This window comes from Coccinella septempunctata, chromosome 1, assembly GCF_907165205.1.
Source record: "Coccinella septempunctata chromosome 1, icCocSept1.1, whole genome shotgun sequence".
NCBI classification, from domain to species: domain Eukaryota; kingdom Metazoa; phylum Arthropoda; class Insecta; order Coleoptera; family Coccinellidae; genus Coccinella; species Coccinella septempunctata.
Genome location: NC_058189.1, coordinates 61,999,930 through 62,022,042, shown reverse-complemented (window position 1 = coordinate 62,022,042; position 22,113 = coordinate 61,999,930). Strand labels below are relative to the sequence as shown.

The 22,113-nt window shown below is 34.8% G+C and overlaps 1 protein-coding gene, 1 long non-coding RNA gene and 1 other non-coding gene across 3 annotated transcripts in view; 1 reads left to right on the top strand and 2 right to left on the bottom strand.

Moving 5' to 3' along the window:
* The window catches only part of LOC123309063 (protein tramtrack, alpha isoform), a 592,303-nt gene that overhangs the window by 55,134 nt on the left and 515,056 nt on the right, over window positions 1–22,113 (top strand). The window lies entirely within an intron of this gene.
* The window catches only part of LOC123309224, a 41,645-nt gene that overhangs the window by 5,945 nt on the left and 13,587 nt on the right, over window positions 1–22,113 (bottom strand). The window contains exon 2 of the long non-coding RNA XR_006537247.1: window positions 19,479–19,508. This is a non-coding gene — a long non-coding RNA (uncharacterized LOC123309224). The remainder of the gene's footprint in view (window positions 1–19,478; window positions 19,509–22,113) is intronic.
* Window positions 19,186–19,267, bottom strand: Trnal-aag. The gene has a single exon. It is a non-coding gene; the product is annotated as a tRNA-Leu (tRNA).

The window sequence follows — 22,113 nt, the reverse complement described above, 5'->3', positions numbered from 1 at the left end:
CAAAAACTAGATAGTTAATAATATTTCTTCATTCATAGACACGTTTATGGGGTCATTAAATAGTGCGGATACCATTTTTGATAAGAAAGTAATTTGCTGTTTGCCGCTCTCCTCTGAAAATATTTTAGTTGAAATCAGTTTCCAAAACTCCTCGGCAAAAATTTCCATTCATATTGCCGATAGGTTTGCCCAAACTTCAAATGGACGGTATACGTAAATCACCCTGTATAAATCATCTGTTTGATGGAAAATACTGACATTTTTTTCGGTACTCTTGGCTAAAGGAGTAAAAGATTAAGCTAATACTGTGTTGATGGTTGATGTTGAATGAAGTGGACGCTGACCTAAATATACATGAGCCATTAATAGGAAGAGAAACATTCAAGCAATGTATCTAAATGAAAACATTCTCATTTATCTCATAATTTGTCGGCACAGCCTTCATTCTTGAGTGGATCGTGCCATATCCGCCAGTAGAATCTTTCTCCAATTACAGCATTGGGAAACTTAACAGAAAAGAAGTTGATTAAAATAATTAACATTCAAGAAACAGCACGACCGGCAATTCTACACTCTCGATGATATAATTTATAGAGGAAAGATTCGTGACTCGATGTGAAACATTGCAATGAAATTACGAAAGATTTTCTGTGAAACCTTACGAGAAAATATGATATTGTAAGGAAATGCGTGAGTTATGAGGATTTGTTAATTGTGTGTTGCGAATTTTGATTTCGTTCTGAAATAAATGCATTTTTCATCATAGAAACAGGACTGAACCAATTTTTGTACTAACATAAAATCACAAAATCCATGTACAGGGTGGGCAAAATTCGATGGGATTGAATGGCAGCTCTGTAACAGTAAGAGCTAGAGAGAAATGGATGGCTTCCGACCTTGATTTTCAAAAGATTGTTAATGGCCAAAACCGCATCCCTATCTTCTTTTGTTTTCAAGTTATAAGGGAAAACTGCTTTTTCGGCTCTTCGTACTGGTGCCTCTTATTTCGTAAAGTATCAGTGATATCGAAAACAAATATTACATTCTACAGACACTTTTTTATGTAGAATGCAGTGGCGTAGTCGAAGATTTTTTTCAGTCCGCCACTTCAGAAATATAGTGATAAATTTTATTTTTTTAAATATACCCTGTGTTATTTTTACATAATCCAGTCCCTTATTTTGGTCTGATTCAGATTATATAACATACGTCGTGTCTCTGATTGTTCTTCCCATAAAAAAACTCAAAAACTTGTTCGGTCAAGTTGGCAGGTCATTTCATTGATAATATGATAATGAACTTTATGTTCCTAAATTGTGTCAGGTTATTAAATGACACAGGCTTTGCCCTTAGTGGATTTCCTTAGATATATTATTCAGATGTTAAAATTGTAACAACCTTGTAGATTTCAAAGAATAAACCTCATTATTACTACTAATATGAGAAACTTTGAAGATCACTTTGATTCCGGATATTTGAAAGGATAAAAATTTTACCAATATGGAATGAATCACTTCCAGGAAATTTAATAAACCTGGATTCAACTGAATGTGTTCCGAAACCTTTCCAACTAATAGATAATCTAGATACTAGTACCACAGCCTTTTCAAACACCTTCACAAATAAGACTGTGCCACTTCTAGTAGATGTTAATTAGTAACTATGAAGTAGTCATGGAAATTCTCATAATTTCCTAATTTCCCGAGCATCTTCTCAAATATCCGGAATGAGAATGATCTCCAAAATCTCTCATAACCTGACACAACATAAGAGTATAAAGTTCATTATCATATCATCACTGAAAATGACCTGCCAACTTGACCGTTTGACTAGCTTTTGAGTTTTTTTATTGGAAGAACAATTATAGATACGACTTATATTATACCGGGTGACCCATCCCAGACGCGGTGCTCATTTTGAGGGTGTGAATAAAGATATTTCGAAAATCTTTTCCTGGGTGTGTGTAGGGTGTTCAATAGCAAAATTTAAAATTATTGTCATATATACAGGGTCAAGATTAGACCAAAGTTACACTTTTTTAAATGCAACACCCTGTATTTGACCTCAAAAATGGACTGGCAAGCTCAAGCTGTTAAATTTTAAAAAGTTTAACTTTGGTCTATACCTTTGTTTTCGAACACCCTGTATATATGAAAATAATTTTAAATTGTGCTTTGCGACATCCTACACACCCCACAAGAAAAGATTCTCAAAATATCTTCATTTACTCCCTCAAAATGAGAGCCGCGTCTGGGGTGGACCACCCCATATATACAGGATGGTCCAGATCGTAACCAAGAAATTTCAACCTTGTATTCTACATCAAAAACAAGCCCTTGTTTGTCATATAAACATATGTCGAGAAATGTTTCCTCTCCGAGATACGGGGTGTTGAAATTAAAGAAAAATAAATGTTTTTTATCAATAACTCTCACACTGCTTGAAATATTCTTATGAAATTTGAGATATAGGTTTAGAGCGTCAAGGAGCACTTTTTGCATAATATCGTTTCTTTTTTATTCTACCAGTGGCGTCCGTACTGCAGCGAGACTGAACATTTTCAGATAAAAAAATGATACGCCACTGGTTTTTCCGACAATAAAAATTACTATTCGAATCCTTATTTAATTTGAAGCAAATTCGGTCTCTTGACTTTCTGCTGTACGAGGCACCGTTTCTGGTTAAAAAGTTTCTGGAGTGGCGGACATCCATTTTTCCCTAAGGGTACGTTCATACCGAAGATGCATGGATGAGCGCGGTGGAGGTCGCGATCGCGGTCGAGGTTTACATCGATGTCTGGCAGTACATGTCGAAGATGCTTTCCTTTCAGTCAAAGCTCACAAACGAACTGAAAAATAAATACGTTTCCCTGGTGAATTTCACGTGATTTGAAGAGCGCCAATAAGCGTGCAAGGTACCTCGCGGCAACAGCTCGATCGCTTATAAAATCAAACTATTTTGTTCTGCGATTGACATCGCTGTAAACCGCGATGATAAGCGGCGAGGGTGAACGGGTGAAACATCCTTGGTATGTACGGTCTCATTAGAATATGAAGGTTTGTTTTGACATCGATGTAAAAATCGCGACCGCGACCTCCACCGCGCTCATCCAGGCATCTTCGGTATGAACGTACCCTAACTCTCACGGTTACCGAGCTGTGATTCAATCCCACCGAATTTTGCCCACCCTGTAAATCTATTTCGATCTATAGAAAGGTTTTACAAGACCCTTCGACTTTAGTTTAAGATGTCACAAAATAAACAAGTTTTTTCTGTATTTTTTTCTTCACTTTATCGCACTGGTTCTTAACCGGTGGTCCGCAGACCACTGGTGGTCCCTGGAAGCACCTGAAGTGGTCCGCGAAGCCAACCGACATGACATAGGGTTGTACCACACTGAAGAGCACTTATTGATAACAATTATTTTATATTAGTTTTTTAGAAAAATGCCACCAAAACGAAAATATGACGGGTGTTATATTGAACTGGGTTTCTTCAATAGAAAATATGGGGAGACTAGACCCCAATGCTCTCTTTTTTCATCGGCATATTTATGCGAGCAGGGGTTTTCGATTCTACTGGTAAATAAAAACAAGAATCAAAATCCGTTGGATGCCAGTGCCGACATGCCAGTTTGGCATTAAGTACCTAGCACTGAACGAAGGATTCATAAATTGGTGAAGAGTATGCAGTGAAAAAAATCGCATTGAAATAATAAAGCTTCTGGTAAAACTTCGATTTATGCCCCACCTCAAATTTTAATAATTATTTTTCTATAAATTTACGTCCAGTTGCAGGAAAGTCCATTAAAATTTAATACTTTATTAAAATCTTAATCCTCCATTTTCCCCTTCAAAAATGACAGTTTTAAATTTTGATAGGACATCAAATCTTAATGGACTTTCCTGCAACTGGGCCAGAATTTCTTATAAGCAATCGAATGGTATTAGTCTCAATATGCGGAAACTTCTAGTTCGGCAGTTATGATTTTTTGAAATTTTTGTAAAGTGCTTTTTCTCGAATTCGACAAAGTGCCTACGTCAGATTTTTTTGCCGATTTTTTCCTGGACAACTATCAATCCCGGCAAACTTAATTTGAGAGAAACGATTTTTTGAAAATTTCATCAAAATACGGGCTATATCATTATATTATCATGAAAAATTATATTTTCACTTTTCGGTCCTTTAAACTTAAATTGAAATCGCCAAAAATGATACTTTCATGTATGAAATTGTTTTTTCACTGTCCTAACCCAACCTAACCTAACCTCAAAATAATTCAGTTCAATTTTTAGCCAAAATTGATCAATTATTCACATTTCTTCCAATGAATAACCTCAAAATCCCAATTGGTTGAGTTCTGTTGAGAAAAACATTCGAATTAATCGAGACTTACAGTGAACAAACACTCAAATGTCATAATTGAGTGCATTTAACGAACATTTCAAAAAATCATAGCTAATGAACTATAAATTTCCGCTCCGATTGAGATTACTACCATTCCATTTCTCATGAAAAATTCTATCTATATAAAAATAATCATCAAAATCTGAGGTGGGGCATAAATCGAAGTCGAGCCCGATTCAAATTTATTACTACAACAACCTTGTTTATTCATTTACAAAAATTGACATTTACGTACTTAATATTACCTCGGAACAGTTGGTGGTCCGTGACAAGACAACAATTTTGTCAAATGGTCCCTGATCACTAAAAGGTTAAGAACCACTGCTTTATCGGATAGAAACTTAAAATGTGAAGGCACAGCAGGATGATATGGATTTCCTCAAATCCCAAGACAACGACGTTTCCCTCCCTCTCTACGTAGCGAAGTTCAGACGGCGAGGCGACACAAGCTATTTCGGCTGTAATCAATTTCCAGCAATCCCCGTTAAATTGAAGATCGAACGCGATAAGATAGCTGGAAGGTTTGAAGCTCATTGAATGATTTCATCTCATAGAACCAGGATCCGAGTTTCTCTCGAGGTTGTCAGCTTGTCGTTAATCCTTTCTAAATCGATGCAAGAAGGCGCAAATAGCGTACTTTCTTCGAGATCGATGCTCGGTACCCATCTGCGTGATTTGGAGCCGGCCCAGTTTGTGTTAATTCTACTCGAATAAATCCGATACACTTGGGATTTATCGATAGAAGGCCGAGTAGAAGGCGGTTTCACTATCAATCTATATTTATAGAGATCATTGTAACAGGTGTTGAATCAATGAATGTTGTGATATTATTTTGCTGATGTAGTAAAAGTTTATCTATACTTATAATCCATTCACTTTTATTTTAGCACTAGGTTGGCCATGGAAATTTGACACATTCCACTCGAAAATGTGTGGTTATGACGCTTGTCAAAACATTTTTTGGTTTTAAACATAGACCTATTAAACTGGGTTTATAGGTCTATGGTTTTAAATCAAAGCTATGTTGCCCGTTCTACGTAAAAGTTTCTGTTATTACGTATTTTATCACAATGTCGAATCTCTTCGGAAAATATGTGACGAATATAATTATTGAAGTTCATACGAACTTATTGAAGGCATACCAAATCCAGTTATTTGCATGGAAAATACAAGAGATCAGTATAATATCATAATATGCACTAGCTTGAGGAGAGTTAATGTTCGTTATCTTCTTTGGCTGAAGTTTGAATACGTTACATTAGTTGTAGATTTCAAAAATATGAACCCAAAGATTAAATGCATATGATGCAGTGTTTGGGAATGGGTATTTCCCGAAGGAATTAACAGATAATTACAAGGATGTTGAATTCTTCAACAAAAATCATCTTGCATCAATATAAGTAAAAGAGATTAAAGGAAGTTTCAAGTCAAGATGAACTTCACCTTTGAACAAAAATTTCACATAAATAAACAAGGACAACTGGCGCGTATTTATGGCTGTTCATCTTAATACATTGATATAATAATGATAATTAGGTATTTATTGGTACCTTAAGATATTAACAATGTATAGGACAAGTCAAATGAAAAATAGAAAAATCAATTTTCGGGAACTTATTCTACGATGACATTCATCGAAAATCCTGTAGTAAACTTGTCGCCTTAATTCACTCGAACATAAAATTGTCAAATGCCAGCACTTTTTTGGGTCTCCCAATAGAAGGAAATTCTATGTCATCCTCTTCATTCACAATCTTTCTGATTGTGGAAATATTCAGCTGAAATATAAGTCCATTAGATTCAAATGAAACATTATATAAATTCTCTTACATAGAATATGTTCGCTACCGTCTGACGTATTGTGGATTTTAGAATATCAGGGTATAACTATTTGAATGAGCGGACCTGAATTCTAAATAGCACTTCCTGAAACCCTGTTTTTTTTTTCAACCACTTTCGGCATTTTCGTAATAAAAATTGATATTAGTAGTGGCAACGGCGTTATGACATTAACGACATTTCATGAGTGCCAACCTTACTCCGTTCTAGTTACAAAAACTTGAGAAAATTATTTCATGGCCAACCGACTGCTAAAATAAATGTGAATGGAGTATACGTACTAATATTTTAAAGTGGTTAAGGTTAAGTAATACGTCAAAAATCTCCATTCAAAAACGGCATTCACTAGTTCATAATTTACGCTTTCAATTTTTCACGTGAAACCTTGATTTTTTCTTTAAATTGAAGCTGAAGGACGTCTTGATATCACCCCGTCTCTCTTTTTCCAATTGAGTTGCTTTTTATGAGGAAAAATAACTGAACTTTGGTGTCAATGAACAAGGTTTTTCGATATGTTTTGATAAAATAACTACAGCTAATAATTTGATACATGATGGTCGTCAGAGCTCAAGAATCGTTTAAAATAATTTCTAAAATACTCCTGCTGCTCCTGAAAGCAAAGTGTTCATTACCCAATTGAGCAGAGATAGTGTCATGCACACTGAAGAATTATCGTGAGAAGAAGCTAGTTACGAACCATCATCTATCGTATATCCGTATCGTGTGAAGGCTATTATTAGAACTTCATAGTAAGCCCCTTTCTGTTTACAAGTTTTCGTTTTCAAACCAGTGTTCAGTTTCGTTATTGCACATCCCACTCGCCATGCTGTGGATTTATTTATGGATTCCCATATTCTATAAATTACCACGGTTTGTTTTGCCCATACTTCGGTTTATAACTAACGGAGTTCGTAGGTTTGTGTATGCAACTAGTATGAGTTATAACGATATTATCCATTTCATCATATCTATTATCGCACTTTCTCTCCGTGTAGAGATGCATAAAACTTGAGCTGATTTCGAGGCTGATTTGAATAAAGGTGTTCCGCATATCAATAGGAAAACCGAGAATTATATTAGGTATATTACGTATATAACAGTCAAAATTATTGTTTGGAACATAGAATTTCGTTTTTCTATGGTTTTCGGAAATCACAGAATAATCAGACAGGTCGAACTGACTCTTTTCCCTTATTGAAAGTTTTTCTTTGATAATTCTGAAAGTTTCAACTTTGAGTATAGAGTTTAGTTAGGTAACCCTCCTATTTTCCACGTAGAATGGACGTATGATGGAATGTTTTCATAATTTTACGAGGATATATTGAAAAATTCTTAGCCTACTATAAAACCAAACAAAATTTCAATGTCAAAATATTTTATTACTCAACATATTCTCCTCTTATTTGGATACATTTATTACAGCGAACCTGCAACGTATCTAGACCTTTCAAAAAAAATGTTCTTCTTGCTCTGCAAACCAGACATTCACAGCTTCCTCGTTGGGAGAAAATTTACGACCTTTTAAACTTTTTTTCAGTTGAGGAAAGAGTCAAATTTGCCGAATAAGGGAGATGTTCAAGTAATCTAAACCCTAAATCACGAATTTTTTGCATGGCAACATGAGATTTGTGCGCAGGGGCGTTATCCTGCAACAATAAAACACCGTTGGATAGCTTTCCGCGTCTTTTCTCTTTAATTTTTTCCCGTAGAGTGGTCAATAATGTCGAATAGTAATATCCGGCTATTTTTCTAAACTTCTCCAAAAAATCAATCATGATTACTCCATGGCAATCCCAAAAAACTGAAGCAAGAACTTTTCTAGTAGATTTTTGAACAGGAAACTTCTTAGGTCTTGGACAACCAGAGTGTCGCCATTTCATCGATTGTTGCATTGTTTCTGGATCGTAGAAATGTACCCAAGTCTCATCCATAGTAACAATTAGGTTCAAGAAGTCTTCATCGTTTTCAAATCGAGCACAGATCGAACCCGATGCTTCTACCCTTGCACTCTTTTGGTCAACACTCAAACATTTGGGTATCGATTTTGCAACAATTTTCTCATGTCCAAATTGACGTGAACTGTATGAACTGTATGATGAACGCGTTCGTATGAAATATTCAGTGCTTCAGATATCCGTTTTAGCCCAATTCGACAGTCTGATAAAATTATGTCATGCATCGATATTTTCGTGGACTGACACAGAAACTGGCCTTCCCGATCGGTCATCATCTTCAATGGAAAATTTACCTTTTTTGAAGCTTGCAGTCCAATTTTTCACGGTCGCATACGAAGGACATTGATCACCAGGGGTATTAAGCATATATCTGCTTACCTTTTAACATTTTTAAATACAGGTACATACTTGATGATGGCTCGATACTCCAATTTTACGATTTTCACAATTTCGGTGGACATCTTCTTTCTTTTTATTTATTGCGTAACTCTAGTTTACTTTATCGACCTCAAACTTCTCACTGACACTTCTAATGAGTGATTGTTGGTTGCTATGGTAATGAAAATTTTTTTTTATGCGTGGAACTGGTCTAGGCTAACTAGATATGTATTAATACATCCCTCGATACATCCTCGTATTATAATTATTATATTTTCCCAACAACTCATGAACCGTTGAGTTTTTAGTCAAGGAAATCAAAGTTCCCTTGTTTTGTTTAGTTTTTTTATATTTGAGCTGCAATATATTTACTTTCGCTGGAAGAGGGGTTTATCATTTAATTTCCTTAGCGAATTTCAACCAAATAATCACAAATTTTAATTTTTCAAAACTATACACCTTCCCAAGTCACCTATTTCATTTGAGAGTTGAGAAATCAATAATTTTAACTTGTGACCCAAGCCACCCAAATCGGTGGGTGACTTGGGACAAGTATATTTTATTTTTTTCAAAATTTATATCCGAATTCTGAAGCATGGTGTATATCCTAATCAATAGTCTGATGGCAGTAAGCACCGTTTGATTGAGCAAAGTTTAAGCTCTAAAACGACGTTCAAGCATAGAATCTCTATGGAAAAAAGGATGTTTAAGCATTTAATTTTAATCTCGTTCAATGAAACGGTGCATATGGCCATAAGTCATATTCGAATCTTTTTTTTCATTTTTTGAAAATACATATGACAAATTGACAAGTTGAATTCAGCAATCGTACTACGCTACATCAAAGATTCATTATTGCAAATCATGAACCAATACAGGATACTGCTATTGACAGTTCAGCCGGAAGAAATAAATCCTTCACTCAATCCTATATTGCCCGATTTATTGGACCGAAATCAGCAACTATGTCCTGAAATTCCACCCCTTATGACAGCAATATCCCCAGTCTCCTAGGCCACTTTCAATCGAGTTATTTACTCCAACAACGAAAATATTAGTATTGATTTTCATCCGTAACTCATCCTGGGCCGGTCCGATTCCTTCGGGAGCTGCAACGCGGGAAAAGGGGAGAGAAAGTTATTTATTTCATTGCTCAACATTGGAAAAGTTTCTGTCCGCCCTCGCCAAGCATTCAGAAATCGGAATCCTTTGAAGTATAATGAAAAAGTTTCTTATTCGTCGCAGGGTACTCGGGGACGTTGATCTGCTCGATTTGTCGTGGATTCCAGGGAATAATCAGTTTTGTATGGAGAATTTTCCCAGCGAAAGAGGTTGAGAGAATCTTCAGTATCAGAGATTGCATTATTTTGGATTTTTTTCCAATTTTCAACTCCTCATTCTCGAGAAATGTTCAATAAGCTGAAAAACTGCTGCAAACCAGTTTTTGGCTAGATTGATTATCGATGATTAGATCAAGAAAACAACACTTTTCAATAGGGAATACTCCTTCTGACGAAAATGATGTATTTTTTATGAAATATCTTGGAAACGTCACATTTTGAAATAACCATTTCAACCGTTTACCAAAAAAAAATTATTTTAAGCACTTAAAATGAAAAATAAAAATGGGTATTTAAAGTTTAAAGCGTTTTGTGAGAATTGCACAAGCTGGCAACATCGACTGAAATATGCCTCGATAATAAAGGACAACAAATACACTATCTTGATGAGATAGACAAAGATGGCTGTCTATGAAGTCAGCGACGAACGAGGAAGGTCGTAAAATTTTATGGGATTTTTATGGCCGGTTGCAGTTGAAGCTCGCCAGTAAGTACGCGCCTGTAGATCAACAGCTGTTATTTTATAAACAAGCTGATCGGACTTTGTTCTTTTCATTGTCATGTATACGCTGTTGCCAAATAGTAAACTCCGCACAAAGCGATTTAAATTTGAAAACCCCATATTTGAAGGATGATTTTGAATAGTTTCCGCGATGAATTTGAAAAAATCATGAATGAAACTCATAATTATTCAGTTTAAACTTGCATAAGGAGTGATAACCCAAATTGAGGAGAATTCTCCATTCTGATCCAGTCCACTATACAGGGTGAGTCTTCGACTCAACAAATATTCTAACAGTTGATTCTTGAGGTCAAAAGAGACACTTTCTTCATTTACCATTTCTTCCGAATCGGCTCGGTTTGAAAGATACAGGCTGTTTAAAAATCATAAAAAAAAATTTAATTTTTAGTTAGATATTTATGGAGAACTAATCATTATTTTATGCTGAAAATTAGCATGTTCTCACTTTCTTCTCATTACAGTTTATGTTGTACATACCATTGAAAACCTGAATTTGGATATTCTCTAGGCTATAAAACATATTCAGGGTGAATCTTTGACTCGTACAAATATGTCAACAGTAGATTTTTTGGGTCCAAAGAAACACTTATTTCATTTACCATTTTTTCCGAATCGGCTCGGTTTAAAAGATACAGGTTATTGAAAAACCATAAAAAAGTGTTATTTTTAGTTCTATCTCACAAACGGTTTTATCGAATGAAATGAATTTCGGATTATAGTTTTTCATTTATATGATGAGTCTTTTTCGAACACAAGATATCACCCACGTCTTCCAGTTTTCTCAGTATGATCATTAGGTACCATAAAAATGGCAAAAATTTAAAGAACCCAACTCTTGAAACCAAGTTGGACGCTATCTGAAGAATATTTGAACGTTTTGTGAAATAAAAGTATTCTTCATATTTTCTCGTATAATGCGCCATTTTTGAAATAAAAAATATCTGTGAAATTTGAAAAATTGGGTATACTTTGGCTGTACACAACTCTGTTTAAAAGATCCACAGATGTGTAGTGTCACAGATTTAGCTAGTGAATCAGAAGGTAATTCTTTTTTTCCAGGGGTGGCACAGCATATAAAGAAAACTCAAAATGGCTACATCTTTTTATCAGAGTCGAATCGGAAAAAATGGTATAGGAAAAAAGTGTTTCTTTTGACCTCAAGAATCTAATTTTGAAATATTTGACGGGTCAAATTTTCACTTTGTACATCGAGAACGCATCATAATTTGTTTTTCGATACTAAAAATTTATTTTCGATCAGTGCCATTTCCCAGAAATAAGAGGATTAAGAGATGGTTTGATGAACATTGATAGTAGCTATTTCGTTCCCAATATTTGTCGAATTTGAAAGATCATGCAGTTTATTTGAGTACCATGATTAATTATTCAACCACATAATGTGCATTCACTCTATATCATCTGTTCCCGTTCAGAATTCATGAATCCAACATGACACCAGGGAAATCAGTTGGATTTATGTCCCACGGAAACCTGCATTTCAAAAAGTTCGTACATTTTAGAGTGCCCAAAGATAGGAATGTCATGAACAGCAATGCAACTGTAATAAACTGTGAAGGCAAAGAACGTGTTCTCAAAAAAAGTCGTTGAAGATATTAACCTAAGTATGTATCGTGATTTTATATGGAACAGCAATTTTTCAGAACAGAAGTTACCACTATTAATGATTCATTCCAATGTGCGAAAAGCGTTTCTTTCAATGAGTTAGATTACAAGAATCCCAATAATATGAGATAATTCGCATTTGGCGAAAACGTTGATTAAAATGAAAGGCTAATCGTTGATTTGATAAATTGTTTCAATTATTCTATTTCAGTTGTTCCAAATCAGAAATAGGTATTTACACGTTTCTTCAAATGAGACCATAGGAAAAAATCATATTGTGTGAAATAACACGATCTTGGAGAAAATTCATTTTCGTATTTAGGCTAATGAGACGATCCTGAAGAATATTCCTTAGGCCAGTTGCATAAATCGTTGATCTGTAAGTAGTTCTACAATGAACTACAATTCACGTCCTATATCTTGTAGTCATAAACCACAGTTCATTGTTGAACTACAGGTCTACAATTTCATTTTTTCTTTGTACACATCTAAAACATCTCCGAAGTGTCCTTTGGATTTCAAATCCAATCCAGACTGTGGAAACATTGATGAATAAATAATCCACTGCAACATTGGAATACCTACTCGATCTCAATTTACCCCGATTTAATCCATATCGAATATTTCAACCCGGTATATTCGTTGATTCTGTTCATTCTGTTCGATTTAATTCGACAAAGCAATGAAGCTGAAGATACTGAAGTTCGGATTCGATTCCCCCAAAAGTGATTTATCTGGCGAAAACAGTCTTTGATGCCGTTTTCAGGGGGATTTACGAACGCTGAAAGCGAATTAAAACGTGATCCTTAACCGATAAGAGGAATTTGCGCCCTGCTTTTGTGACATTAAGGTTCTATTTCGGGACACAATGGGAAATCTGAATATCTTGAGCATGTTTGTATCGTTCAGAATTTTTCCCCCGGGTAACAGTTTTCTACGTAGATAATTATGTCTGGAATTTTGAATTTCGAAAACTATTGGGAATTCCAAACGAGCGATACGCTCCCTCTTGTCAATTTTGGTAAATAAAAAATGAATGAATGCACTTTTGTTTGTTTACATCGAGGAACGGAGAATATTTTGGTGTTTCAATAAGAGTTTTCATAAAAAATATATCATAATCTGTTGAAGATATCTTCATTTATCTCGTGATAATAGGGAAAGCTTGGTGAATTTTTCATAATTTGAGCAAATCTTCGATTACGACTGTCTTGGGAAGCTGTCAGTTTTAACTATTTTCCACGATGAAATGAACTTCCAGTCAATGTTTAAGGACATATGTATCTCGTCCTTATAGCAGGATAAAGTTTTTGTACATTTCAAATTGGTTACGAAGTATAGAAGGTGAATTAACTGACCTTGATATATAACCTCAAAATTAAAGGATTCACACAAAAAACGAACATTCACACAAAATTCACTTAGAAAATCATTTCTGATTTCCAGTTCAACTTGGACAAGTTTTCTTAGCATCAATGTTGTAATTTTAGCCATTGTATATAATGGAGAAGGCAAGATATCATAGTTGTGGCTGTCATATAATCCATTTCCTTTTATTATGATCGTGAAAAGAGGCAAGAAGTTCGAATTCCAAAAATATTTATCTCTTTTATCAGCTGATTCAGAACATATTCGAATTTTTTTCATAAATACTAATACTTCATGACATTTATTGACCTGTTAATAATTAACACACTTGAATCCAGTTTCGACAAGCATTCTTCAAAATTGAGAAAAAACAACTATACACTGAGAAAAAAGGATTTATTCGAAGAATTCAAAATCCCCTTAAAAAATGACAATAACTGCATTAACTTTTTAGTTCGAACTGTCATCATCATGTCGCTGCAATCTACATTTGAATTCCAAATCAATGTATGTTGATATAAGAACCACAAGAAATACATATTTTAGGTAATTTCATATTTCTCCAATCTCATTTGCATGATATGAATTACATCAGTATACAGTGCGTCGAATTGAAAAGAAAACCGATGAGACTTCACGAAACACAGTATAGCTTCACATTAATAAGTTGAAGATGAAAAAGCTGGCTTACAAAAGTTAAAACAGTCCCTCCATTCAAGTGTCAGGTAGTTGCAAATACCATACTTCTTATTGGCGTTTTTGAACAATGGTGGTACGTTATTGATTGATTTATCTTGCCTGGAATTATCATTCAATTCCTGATTGAGTTGTATATTTTGACTGGACTAGTTCAGATATACCTAATAAAAATCATACCAAGTCCCTTGATATCGCATTTCAATGGTGGAAAAGATATGATATGATTGATATGGAGTAGGGGAGACTGGGGAGGGTTGATACGTTTTTTGGAATTTATATTCTGGAAACTGAATTATATGAAGAAACAGGACTTTTCTTATATTATATGATTCTTCAATTAATCGTTCAACAAAATAAATATAGAAGTCTCAAAACATAACCATCTTATTCTATACAGAACGTTGAACACAAAAACATGCAAACTGTCTCAAGCCTCCCCACATATGGGAGGATTGATACGATGTACTGGGAGAGTAATCGAGAGGATTATTAAGCTCAGTAGGTAGGTCAGCAATGATACTGGCTTGCTTTGGTCCCATAGGTGTAGAAAAATCATGAAATGGTCGGTTAGTCACTTCCGCACAAGAAAAGTCGACCTCGTTAAATACATGGGGATGGTACGGATAAATTCCAGTTGTTAAAAATCCCTTTGATATGTTGGATGGTGAAAACGCCTTCATGTAGGCCTATCCAACTAGCTACGGAATATTTTTTTGAAGATGATTCATGTATCAGGTCTCCCCACGACAAATGTCTCAAACCTCCCCGAAAGCAATTTTTAGAGGGATTTATGTTTTCATCTTATACTCATATATTTTGAAAGGCGAATAAAACTGTAAATTGAGTGATTTTATGCATATTTCCCAGTGAAATGTTTGTTCATGCCGAAGAATTAATGCATGATCATAAAACCCTTAGGTAACTTGAGTAAAAACTTACAATTTCTCACCTCGAAACACTCTTCGTTGAATATTTCACAAACAAACTACTGTAAGCCTTACAGATTAACGTCACGCAATGCCCTCTGCCAAAGAATAGTGTTCACTAGTATAAAACTTTTGAAAACGGCTACAGATCGCGGATATAAGCCTGTATCAAGCCTCCCCATGTATCAATGCTCCCTAGTCTCCCCTAATAATTCGAACTATCGATATCAAATTTCTAGAAATTAAGACAAGATCTTGAAATTTTCAAGTACTTGGCGACCCCTAATTATAATTATTGAAATAATAAAAGAATCTACTTTTTTCTATTCCCTATTGACCGATTTGTGGAAATTGCTCCAGGAACATAACTTCTGCTTTAATTCGATCATAACCATCAAAACCTCTCAGAAGAAAGTACAAAATCCGCTATTCTAAGAACTAGGTGAGAACGTGATCGATAACCGATGTGCACTAGAATTATTGTGATGTGAAACGTACAACTACTCTCAAAAAAATTTATATCTCCTAGTACCTAGTTATCCCGTCATGTCATGCAAATTAAACGAAAGCTTGAAATATCGAGAATGGTCAATTTTCATTGAATTTATCGAGTGATAGGTAGTTTTTACTGTATCTGCAATTTCTCCGCTTTCCAGTCGTTTCTTGTGAGGTGCGTAAGTGAATTCTAGAGTAAAGCAATCATGCAAATTATTGCTCGTATAATAATATTCAAATTGGAATTCCAGTATTCTGAAAAATAGTTATATGGGACAATATATTTCATACGCTTTCTCCTGAACTGTTGAAAAAATCAAACAAAATAATCTGGCCTGGCATCATACACATGTACAGGTTGTTTTCAAAGGGATGCTTCTTTGTTGACAAGAGGTAGGTACAACTAATGAAATAAATCAACGTATACAGGGTGAGTCTTTGACTTGTACAACATTTTAACAGTAGATTCTTGAGGTCAAAAGAAACATTTTTTCCCTTTACTATTTTTTTCGAATCGATTCGGTTCTAATGAATATTTGAACGTTTCGTGAAATAAAAGTATTCTTCATACAATAAGCACAAGAACCATAACTAGGGTAGTAGAAGTGGCCAAATTAAAGTATGGAAGACACTGAGTCAAGAACAGTTTTACAGCATCACATTGTCAAAGTATACATTGCAATTGGAAGATTCTAACTCTCGAAGAAGAGATCTTTTGGCCTGCACGCTCCCCTCATCTAAATCCCTTCGATTTCTTTCTTTGTGATCATTTTGAAACATTAGTGTATCGAGAGGGATCGGTAGAGACTGTGGAAGAATAGAGACTACGAATAAAAAGTGCTCGTAAAGTTATTCGTGAACAAATTGATTCACAGGCCAACACACATTTTGGTGCCTGCGATTTGTTAACTGTTCCTGAGTAATTTTTGGATGCAGAATGTAAAAAAGTTCTCAGATTTTGTCTATCAGATCTAGTTTTTGAGATTTTTAAAAAAAATTGTGTATATAATTTACGTTATAACTGTTATAATATATAATATTACTATTGACAGTTAAAAAAAACAAAGACACATGGATTTGAGTATTTATTGCAAAAACTTAATTTACATAATTACATTAGTCACTAATCACATAAAAATTTTCTTTTATACGATTTTCTAGAATGGAGTTTACTAGGGCACTCTCGCTGAAGGCTCCAGCAGTAGTCCGCCATCATGTGGCTATCCCATCGTCCTTGCTAACGATCTTCCATAGTTTTAATATCCTGATGGAATCTTTCCCCCTGTTCTTCACTACAATCACCTAAGTTTTCTGGAAAACGATCTAGGTGGCTGTGGAGGTAGTGAACTTTTATACTCATGTTACAGCCGAGAATATTAAAATTTGAAAGCATAGTTTCCACTAATTCTACGTAATTCTCTGCTTTATCATTGCCAAGAAAATTTTGTACTACTTGAACAAATGAACTCCAAGCGTCAGATTCAGTCTCGTTCATTGATGTGGTGAAATGTGGATCTTTAACAAGTTGCCTTATTTGAGGACCATCAAATATACCAGCTTTTAGTTTTTCCGTGCTAATGCCAGGAAATTTACGTGACAAATACCCAAAACAATTTCCATCTCGATTTAAAGCCTTCACAAATTGCTTCATTAGGCCTAGCTTGATATGCAAGGGCGGAAGTAAGATTTTTTCTCTTGAAACCAAAGGTTCGTTGATCACGTTTTGTATTCCTTGAATCATGACATCTCTTGAAGGCCAATTTTTGTTAACCCAGTGCTCATGTTTAGCTCTGCTGTCTCAAAGGTACAAAAAACAAGGATATTTTGTATAACCACTCTGCTGTCCAAGGAGGAAGTTAATCATTTTTAAATCAGCACAAATTGACCACTGATGTTCTTCGTATTTAATTTTTCTCAAAACTAATGCTATTGTTTCATATTCTTCCTTCATGGTAGTAGAATGACCAATAGGAATTGAGCCATATTTGTTACCGTTATGTAAAAGAACACATTTTAAACTACGTTTTGAACTGTCAATATACCATTTAACCTGTAACGTGTATCTCAGAAACTAGAGCTGACAGAAAAAATCTGGTGGCATTTTTGGAATCAGCACATTAAAAACATCTAAAATCAGATGTAAGATTTCCGGCACCAATTTTTTTTTTCATTTTGTTGGCCTGTGTTATCGTTGGTGACAAATTCTCGATTTAACACAAAATGCTTTCTTTATTTCGAACTTTCAAAAGAGTTCATTTTGATGATTTCTATCACCTGTTTAAAAATTAAGAATCGCCTTGTATGTATAAGCTTAAACCTCGTAATCGAAATGTTCCAGCACAACCTATCTCCGAATCTTGTGAAATCGACTTCGAGACTTTCAAATCCTACCTACGTGTTTCCCTACAGCGAGAGCACGTTTTAATCTTCAGGAAATATGTTCGAAATGTTTAACAAGTTCGCCCGATGAAGATCCATTCTTGCTGAAACACTCCAGCTGGGAGGAAAATTTCTTTTCGCTCTGAATTTATGAGGTGAATTCGAAGTCCTATCGAGGACGGTAATGGATTTTCCTAGTTTCGGCTCCGAAGATTTATATCCCGCGAACTGGGTGTCCCCAAATTTATGTTGTATACAAAAATAAAGAGGTCTACTCTCCATTATTTGGCGAGCGATGTTCATCATTTATTTCCTTCGGAAAAAACATGCAGATAGGCTTCTGATTAGTACAGAAATTCTGGAGGATGCAATAAAATTCAACACTCTTGAAATGATACCAATATACAGGGTGAGTCAACATTGCTCTTAGAAATTTTGGGACTAGCAGAGAATGATTCAAACTTTGAAAAATACCCAAAGTGGTAAAACACGATACCAACCTGCTTTTTCAACAAAAAAATAACCAATTTTTTTTATCAAATCTGAATCGAGATTCTGATTTCGAAACTCCCAACATTTTTCTGTGTGCGGTTTTGCCTTAGGTGATTTTTTCCGACAAATTTCATAGTTATGATCCCGGTTATGATAGAGATCATATCGTAAAAACCGTTTCAGATAAATGTACGATTTTTTTATTGAATTCCCGAGGATTTGTCAAGTCTTCTTCTTTTTTTCGAATCACTCTGCAGGTGGTCGGAAGGACACTGCAATTTTTTGTAAATAAGTCAATTTTTTCAGTTGACTTTTTTGTCCATCGGATAAGCAAGTTATGGAAACATTTCGAGATCAAAATGAATTCTAAATTTATCCATTTTTGGCCTAAAATATTTCCATGAAAATAAAGACTTCCTTCTAGCTAGGGTACGTCCAGGGGCACACAACAGATAAAAAAGTTCAGGATACGCCATTTGAAAAAATTGACTTATTGGCATTTTTAAAGTCATTCAGAAAAATAGTAGTTTCTTTCGAATGACCTTTAGAGTGATCCTTAAAACCGATGAAGACTCGAAAACTCTTCTTTACTTCAAAAACTAAGATTTTTCGAGTCCACATTAACACAACTTTTTCCCAGAACTACCCAACGAATACCCACTTATCATTTCTATCACCAATTTAGGAACCATCTTTAAAATGAAATCAACTTCTTTGGAATTTAGCAAAATGAAATTAGTAGGTAAATTATAAAAAAAGAATGGCAGCGGTGGGATTCGAACCCACGCCTCCGAAGAGACTGGTGCCTTAAACCAGCGCCTTAGACCGCTCGGCCACGCTACCGATAGAAATAGTTCGAGTAACTTACAGCCTTCCATATCAACAGTGGAAAAACATTCGTTTTTCTACCAATTAAAACAGTGACAGAAATAATTTCATTCAATTTTTTTTAGCGAATCCTCGAGCGAATCTAGTAATTATTTTAAGACCAAAATCCATACTAAGTATATTTTCAACAACAAATATTGTCGATAAAAATGACTGTTGTACATACCTGATTTTTGGAAGAATTGAAAGCAGAAATCTGAAAAAATAAAATATCACATTATTCCAACAGTAATCAACAGTTCTGAAATTGTTTTTTTTTTCCACTTCAAGTTAGATTCTTTTCTTGCATTTCTTACATTGTGTTATGAAAAATTCACTCAAACGTACATATTTGGTTTCTCTATCTCTATACTTTGAAATTTCGAGGTACCTACAACTATTTTCAGTTCAAACAAAGTCAAATCATTTTTCATGTGTCGGTGCTTCCAAAATGTTTTATTGCTCCAGATTTTACGCACCAATTTGCATATTGTGAAATAGGGAATTTAATCCTGCCTCCAAGATATATCAGACATCTGGTGCTATGGCACTACCAGCAAATGTTACAATCCTCCCACGCCATCACATAGAAGAGAAATATCTTGACTGTTCGATGAAAGAGAACGACCGCTCCTCAATTTTTTTCATACAGCAATTTCTAATCGCGCTTAGTATGAAATTCGCTAGAAGGTAGCCATTCTTTTAGATTGATCGATGAACTCTGGGATTTAAAATATGTGAAATCGATTGTGAAATTTATTATCACGTAAAAATACCAGATCACTAGATGTTGAAGATGACATTCGTGCCATCTCAAGTGACATTCTGAGAAAGATAAGAAGGTAAAACAGATTTATACTTTTTACAAAGATTGAGATTCATGATATGTATACAGAGTGGTCCAGATCGTAACCAAGAAATTTTAACCACGTATTCTTCATCAAAAATAAGCCCTAGTTTGTCGTATAAACATATGTCGAGAAATGTTTCCTCTCCGAGATACGGGGTATTAAAATTATAGAAAAAAAAAATGTTTTTTATTAATAACTCTCACACTGCTTGAAATATTTTTATGAAATTTGAGAAATAGTTTTTGAGCATCAAGGAGCACTTTTTGCATAATATCATTTCTTTTTTATTTTACCAGTGGCGTCGGTAGTGCAGCGAGACTGAATATTTTGAGATAAGAAAATGATACGCCACTGGTTTTTGCGACAATAAAAATTACTATTTAAATCCTTATTCAATTTGGAGCAAATTCGGTCTCCTGACTTTTTGCTGTACGAGGCACCGTTTCTGGTTAAAAAAATAAAACACATTCTCATGCATGAGGAAATCGCCAAAATTTGATATAGCAAAAATAGTTTTATTATCATTATGTATCTTACATACCAAATTTTGGCGATTTCCTCATGAATGAGAATATAATTTATTTTTTTAACCGGAAACGGTGCCTCGTACAGCAAAAAGTCAAGAGACCGAATTTTCTCCAAAATAAATAAGGATTTAGATAGTGATTTTTATTATCGGAAAAAACCAGTGGCGTATCATTTTTTTATCTCAAAATATTCAGTCTCGCTGCAGTACGGACGCCATTGGTAGAATAAAAAAGAAATGATATTATGCAAAAAGTGCTCCTTGACGCTCAAAACCTATTTCTCAAATTTCATAAAAATATTTCAAGCAGTGTGAAAGTGATCAATGAAAAACATTTTTTTCTATGATTTCAAAATCCCGTATCTCGGAGAGGAAACATTTCTCGACATATGTTTGTATGACAAACTAGGGCTTATTTTTCATGTAGAATACGTGGTTAAAATTTCTTGGTTACGATCGGGACCACCCTGTATATGTATATATACCTTTTTCTGTCAGAATGATCAAACGAACTGAAGTTTTGACAGTACGTGACTAGAACCACGTGGGAGCTCCCTCATCGGCCTCATATTCCCTTCGAAGGTACCAAATGAAAAGGTGAAATATGAGAAATGACCATACAATACTCAGGAACATTATTTAGCAGTTCGGTCCACCAGATTTTATACCTGTTTTTGTAACAACGCAACGGTGTAGTGATGCTTCCCAGCATCTTACATGCACCTGGCATTCTCTCATTCGTTTATCGTTCAATCAGGCTTGCATATTGCGAAAGCAACAAAAAGATTGGATGTGCACCAATAATAATTTTAAAAGTGGCAATCCCCCAATGGGAACTACGATTTATATGATAATGGTACCTGAGTGTTATTTTTGTATTCAACACTGTTGTAAATTCAAGTCAATTTTCGGGTTTTGGGTTTTGCTCGAGATGAAATCATTCAGTGAGGCTCTAACTAGTCAAGGCACTCTATTTGCGCAACAAATTCCATCCATGTCATACAGGGTGTCCGCGCTATGGGGCTGCGGTCGACTACTCTAATTCTATTAACTTTAAAAAACAGTTTCAAATAAAACTTTCCTATCTTTAAGTAGATCATCTGCTAAAATTATTTAAAACTATACAAAGTGTTTCGTTTCTTCTGCACAGCTATCAACTTCGTTATTTTAAATGGAACAACCTATATATTATTACATTTTTGAATTCCTTGTTAAATTTGAATATAAGTTTGATAACACAACTATGTCTGAATTCTCAACGGTTTTCTAGAAATTGGAGTTTTATTGATATTTTGACAGTTTGAGGTACTTACATAAAGGACTATAGCTCCGTCCCTATTCTATGAAATTGATGCAAATTTGGACTGTGTTTAGTCAATAAATGATACACTAAAATTTATTTCTAAACAACCATATTATTTACAGGTTCCACGAAAGCGTAGATC